At 34.9% G+C, this 6,837-nt stretch overlaps 1 pseudogene; it reads right to left on the reverse strand.

Moving 5' to 3' along the window:
• Nucleotides 1–21: 21 nt before the first annotated feature.
• On the reverse strand, nucleotides 22–6,714 carry LOC114728301 (uncharacterized; annotated as a pseudogene).
• Nucleotides 6,715–6,837: the final 123 nt, after the last annotated feature.

The following is a 6,837-nucleotide window of genomic DNA, read 5'->3' on the forward strand; positions in this document are numbered from 1 at the left end:
ATTGGGCCTAGCCCTCTTCTGTTACCAAAAAAAAGGTGCGGCTTCTTCCTCCTGCAAGTACGGTAACACCAAATAGAGAAATGAAAAGGTCACACTCAGAGTTCGCCAAAAAGAAATGCTGATATGGAAGAATAAATCACATACCACCAAGGCATTGAACTCAATTTCCTCATCTATAATGCTAATGATGGCTGGGCCCTCAAGCAGTTCTTGTTCTCATATTTTGACGTTAGAAACTTCTAACATTGATGAGAAAAAAAACTTAATCTCACATGCTTTGCACTCATGTTGGACGCTAAACTCTTATAGTGATATGAAGGAAAATTATAAATTTCATATTAGGACTCCACAGGTGAGCACATTCAGGAAAAGCAAATTGGCAGAGGATGAGAATGGACATGATATTATTAGAGTTGAAACCGCAGATAGAATTATAGAATACAGAAAAGATCAACAAAGACAAGATCTCAAAACAATCCCTTGATGTGGCATTCTACCCTAAGAGAACTTCCAACATATAGAACACAAAGTTAAACCTGAGTAATAAAACAATGACCAAGTTGCATAGTTCAATGAATATACCCACTTACGTCATTAGCAATTAGCAATATCCCATTCTCGTCCTGTGCAAAGAAGAATAAAGTTCAATAGATTATGCTTTGAAAAAGGCATGTTTCTCCTGTAACTTCTGCAATAGAAAAACTGCTAGCAGCATATAGACAACAATTCTTGGGAAACGCTCAATTTCTTTTATAGAGAGAACAACTGTCACAAATAAGATTTAATGCGGCTGCTGTTGAAACAGTAGACAAGTTATTCAAAAACTTTCAAGTATAGATTATAGAAGCGTACCTTTACAACAACAAAAAGAAGTGGATCAGATGGTGTATAAATCATGTAGTGCGGAATATCCTGCAACCAAAGGACTACGAGTGAATAAGCCAAAAAACTGATAGCTTAGTTCTTAGCTCTAATAACTACTAATCTGGCCAAAGGTTGCTTCAATAAATTATTGACAAGTACATTACCACAAGCACATTAAATGAATCTTACTTATAACAAAGGCATGATTCTTATTGATAAAAGCAATGCATAAATCACGGATGATCAAAAAAACTCAGCACTCAGAGCAAACACATTAGACAAATCATAACAAGAGGCTAGTTGATCAGAAACCAAGAGAAGCCTTTGTATGGGTAACAACAAGCAGTGCCATGTTAGATGTGCATAAATTATTGCATGCATCTGCATGTTCATCTCATAAGTTTATTAATTCTTCCTGCTTCTAGAGGTGATAGTAACGCTCTTCTTAGAAAAACAAAATGCATAATGCTTTTAGAATACTGCTCTATATTGTGTTTACACTAGCACAAGAAAAAATTCCCAAAAAAAAAAAAAAGTTATCATGCATAACTATAACAGTTAAATATATCTAGATTCCGGAAAGGCAAGCAAGAGCAAGGCACCTTTGCCACCATGCTAAAGCAAAAATGAAACGTATTTGAGTAATTTAAGGTGGTCTAGTTTAGGTACCATATTGAGCCACACAATTTCAACACCTTCTGTTCACTTCTTTATCATCATCTGTGAAATAAACTCCCTGCATTGATTCTTAGCCAAACATCAAAATTAGCTCTGCAACAGATTGCCCCTTTAGCAGTAACTAATTAATCAAAGGGGAGATCATCATCATCAAGGCCTCAAGGAAAGACAAAACAGGCAATAACTTGATAACAGTTAAGAACGTATTAATTTAGTATGTTAAATGGATACTAATGGTGATGGGATAAATGAAAAGTGAGAGGCAATAATTAGCAATTACAGAGTTTATGGTCTCCTTATCAAAATCAGAAGCACAAAATACAACTTTTGTTTCTCGGTAATAAACTGAATATGGCTTTGTTTCTCCGACTCCTAAGATTATACAGAGATTAGACAAATATTAGGCGTCATTGCAGAAGTAATTTAGCGAAAAGGGCGTTGCCTGTGTGGATGTCAAATATGTCCTCTTTAGAGTTGCAAAAACCGCCACATGCTGTACAACAAAATTTGATGAAGACATAACAGAAATTTTTACTAATCAAATACACTAATTAATTTCATGGCTTTCTAGATGATGGTAATATACAAACATACCCGCTATAAACTAGATACGTGTTTATCTTAGCTAGTGCATAAGCTGCAGCAGGAAGAATAGATTCAACTTCCTCATCACTGACCTAAAAACACAGGAGCACAATATGAACTGTTATAAAATGGTTCACCAAGAAAAACGTTCTTTTCATAAAAGCCATGAAATATTTTATGTGAACGGGAGACTTCGAGATCAGTTAGGCCTTATAATATAAAGATTAATAGCACATGATAATTTCGGTGTCAGGCGCAAGTAGCATTCCGTGACAACAAATTATTGGGTTAACGGTACTGAATAATAGGAACATTTGTGCTTTTTAATATTTGACCAGGCCTGTTTGGCCAAAAAAAAAGACCAGGCCTGCGGTAAATTTCCACAGCCCATATTAGTAGGACGAACTGTTTGATAAGGCGTACAAGTCCTGAAATATCAGCTTGGAAATTTTTTTTTTTTTTTAACATGACATCTGTTACCGAGCTTGTTCATTCGTTTTAAATTCTTTTTTTTTAATGCATTGGCTTGTTTCAAGGGATGTATTTAAATTAAAAAATTAAAGAAAATCAAGTCTTAGTAAAGATTAAAAATGAAATTTGATTATAAATAATTTAATTATTACTATAACTCTTACATTAATGTTGATATTGATTAGATGGAAAAAAATAATAAATTAATCTTAAATGTATTCTTATAAGTTTAACATTTAAAATGTTTTGAATGATCTGAATAAGTATTAAAAAACAAAAAATAAGTTGCACAAACTCGAGAAATGTAAAAGATTGAAAGAGGAGGGAAAAAAGGGAAGCAGCATTATTTATAACATGTAAATTGTGTGACCCTCTTTTTTTTTTTAAAAAAAAAAAAACCAGCAGTAGTGTGACCCTCTACACATCTAATACATTATATTAATAATGATAGTATTAGTATTTAAAGATATAGCTAAGCATTTTTTTTTGTTAAAAAAAAAAGGAAATATAAGCTAGGCTCCGAAATGCAAATTTCTCTTGATAGCTCAACCTATCACTGGGCTTTGATCCAAAATGCAGTTGATGGGCTGGTATATCCGCGTCCCCCGAAACAGTTTATTGGGACACTAAAACAAACAAGGGGAAAGTGGCAGTTAGTGGGGTTATTTGTCATTATTGATCAGTGCGGATTTCTAATGGGCTTTTTATTTGGGCTCAGCCAACCCAACTCTGCTGTCTATCCAGTCAGTGTCTGTGGTTTTGCAGGCTACTACTTTTCAAGGAAAATGACATTAAAAAAATTAAAAATTATAATATTCTAATTCAAGTGCCTAAAAGATTAAAATCCCAAGAAAGGAAGTAGTTTCTGATATGGTATTTTATAAATATAGTCAAATGATTAAAATATCTTTGTATCAAATTTTTCTAAAAAAAATTATCAAACTTATCATCGCCAATACATTATTTGTTATTGGTTATTTAATATTTGTCATTATCAATTTACCACTTATTAATAAATAACTTGTCATTATTAATATTTTTTTTTTCATTTACTATTTAACACTTGTCATTGTCAATTCACTGCTTATTAATAAACTTTTTTATATAATTACATTTTTGTTATTTAACTATATTTACAAAATACTAGATTAGGTATCACTTCCTTTCGTGGGATTTTAATCTCTTAGGTACCAAAACTGAAATATTGCAACTTTCAACCTTTTCCTTTGGCATTTTTTCTAGTTTTTATTCATTGGACAAACAGACGTAAAATATCCACAAAATTCCTCTTTGTGACAGAATGCAACGCTATTAAATTTTTTCAACAAATCTAATTTGATATTGTAAATCAAATGGAGTTGAATCTAGTAGAAGGATTAATCTCTTAGAATGTAACAAACCACAATTCAAATTCTCACTGTGAAAGATATTCATATTAAGTTCCTGATAGTACATAAAAAAGAATTACTTTCAACAAGACCAATGTGTTTAACCCAAAAAAATAGTTAGGGGAGGGGAAGAATTTTGGTTTGTGAAGCTATTGGGTCATTATTTTATAAGGGATGGGCATTTATAGAAAAGATGCCCATCTTTTTTTTTTTTAATCCGCGAGACACTCGCGCAACAGCTCTGCGTAAAATATGTTATGTACAAGTCTATTGCGAGCGATTGACGTACGGAGAAAAGAAATACGAATAAAAATGGGGTTAAGTTTTCGAGTTTAAGATTTATATATAGAAAATATCGTTTTAGGAGAGATTTTTCCTAATAAGTGCCATCTCGGCTGAGATTTGTTCTTTTCAAGGTTAGATATAACAACTGATATACAGTCAACGAGTTCCACAAAGATCAACCACATATTAAAAGAACATAGTAAGTATTCATCTCCGGACCAGATTTTTTTGACGCTAGCACCGCCAAACCCGCCAAATAATTTCTTCATGCACTGCTGGTGGTATTCCTCGGCTCTGAAAAATTTCTTCGCCGGAAGAATCTCTGTTGCTATGTTCCCATTCACTTCCCTCTCTTTAGATTCTTTTGATTCTTTCGCTAAAGCAGCCTGCGCTTCATTGTAATAATATATCCCGGATCTATATTGTGTTTACCACTGCAATCAATATCAATAGTATAGCATTATAATTAATACAAAGTCAGGAGGTACAAAAAAATCAAATCCATAAAGAAAATCTAGGGAGATCCAATTATTAAAAAACAAAAAAAACAAAAAAAAAACGAAAATGACATTTTAGAGTCAAAGGACTCAATTATAAACTAACGAGAGGAACACAGAAAAAAGAGAGTACCTGGTAATTGACAGGGGTGGAATCACGGCAAGACCAAAAACAGGAAAGAAGATCGATGTAGGAACATACTTGCGAGTCAAACTGGACCCGAACAACCTCTACGTGGTTGGTAGTTCCAGAATGCACCAGCATGTCATCCGGATCTGGAACATAACCCTGAGAGTATCCCACTTCGATCTTAGCAACGCCAGCAAGTTGTTGAAAGCGGGGCTCCGCTCCCCAAAAAGGACCAGCTCCGAACTGAGCAAGCTCGTGGGTCGGGCTGTCAGAGGAATCTGAATCTGGATCCAATGCAGGGTTGTGAGTGGTGGGAGTTCCTAGAGTGGCGGGGAAGGAGTCGTTTTGACGTTCCACAATATCATCACCAGACAATTTCTCCCATCCATTTAGTCCCACAAAAAAAACTGAAATCATATGAAAGTCATAGGTCAGCAAGGCTTATTTCACAAGCATAATTTGAACCCTAAAACTACAATATGTGCATTCAGTCGGTGGATAATAGTCAGTAATTAAACATACTCCTATTATTATGTAAACTGGAAAGCTCGCACCCTACTGATTTCAAAGAACAATAATTTCAGTCACGAGATTATAAGAATGAAGAAAGGCAAACATGAGCCCAAAGCATGTGCATGTATGAATCCTCTTTTTTTTTTGCTAGGGCTTTTGAGCAGGGGAATGTCAGGGAAGTATGTACACCAATGAAAGTGGATCAAAGGAAGACTAAGATAAAATACCGCTAGCATCTCCGCCAGCAGCCCCATCAGAACATGTTGCATGATGAATTGCTCGTCGAGCCAAATCTGCAGCTTCATCAATTGACATGAAGTAGCAATACCTAAAACCGAAACAAATATGTTAACAAATTCAACAGGGCTGTATAGTTATGGTGAAAAGCCCAACTAACCTCTCGTTCAACACGACATAAGCAGGAGGTGACTGGGATCCAACACAGAAATGGGTGCCTGTCATTGTTCCATACACCCTGTTGTCAACATGATAAAGACCAGGACCCTGAAAAATGATGTTCCCCAGTTAGACAAGTGATATTCTATATTTAGCATCTAGAATATGTGATTTACCGTCTCATCCCATCCCGCAATGATGGTAGCAACAGTTAACCCGAGACCACCGTAGGAGTATGAAATATCAGCAAGCAGTTCTGACGCTTCTTTAATTGAAATCCTTTTTTTATTTTCCAATTCATACTGCCAGCACTAAAATAAAATGACCGAATTAACAAAACTATTCATGAAATACGTAAACAAAGGGGGCAAGACAGCCAAATATAACCAAGTTTAATGTAAGATTGCATTCATCACCTTGTCATAGAGATCTCTTGCAACTCCTCCAGTAACTCCTCCAGACATTGTGACAAGCGTATATGGATTAATTTCGATAATTTTCTTCACAGGTTGAGATGCTGCAACACAAATGTTGAAATTGTGAACGAAAATAATGTTAAAAAACAGACTCGTATTTAAATAAATAAATATGAGATATCAGCACCTACCTGAAGAACTTCCCATACAAACCGGAGAAACGGTGGCAACTATAATCCCCTCCTTAATCATAACGGCAACAATGGTAGCATCATCGGCGGTCTTCACCATTTGAGAACCAAAAAACGAAAAACAAAAAACAAAAAACGAATAGACCTTCATAAATCTTTCTTTTGACGATAATCTCCACAAATTAGTTGCATCCTCTCTACAAAGAAGAACTAAAAAGACAGACTATTCAATGTTCGAGCTAATAATCAAGCACTCACCTCAAGTGGAGTCAATACAAACGGACTTGTACGAGGATCCATGACCGAAAACCTAAGCGAAAAAAGAAGATCACTTTTTTTTCGTAAATCATCTTAGAAATTAAAGAACGCTATCTTCACAATCTCTATGAACAAGGCGTACCGACGACACAAAGCGATTATGTC

The sequence above is a fragment of the Neltuma alba genome, unplaced genomic scaffold (assembly GCF_004799145.2).
Source record: "Neltuma alba isolate B1F8T4 unplaced genomic scaffold, ASM479914v2 tig00002446_pilon, whole genome shotgun sequence".
NCBI lineage: Eukaryota > Viridiplantae > Streptophyta > Magnoliopsida > Fabales > Fabaceae > Neltuma > Neltuma alba.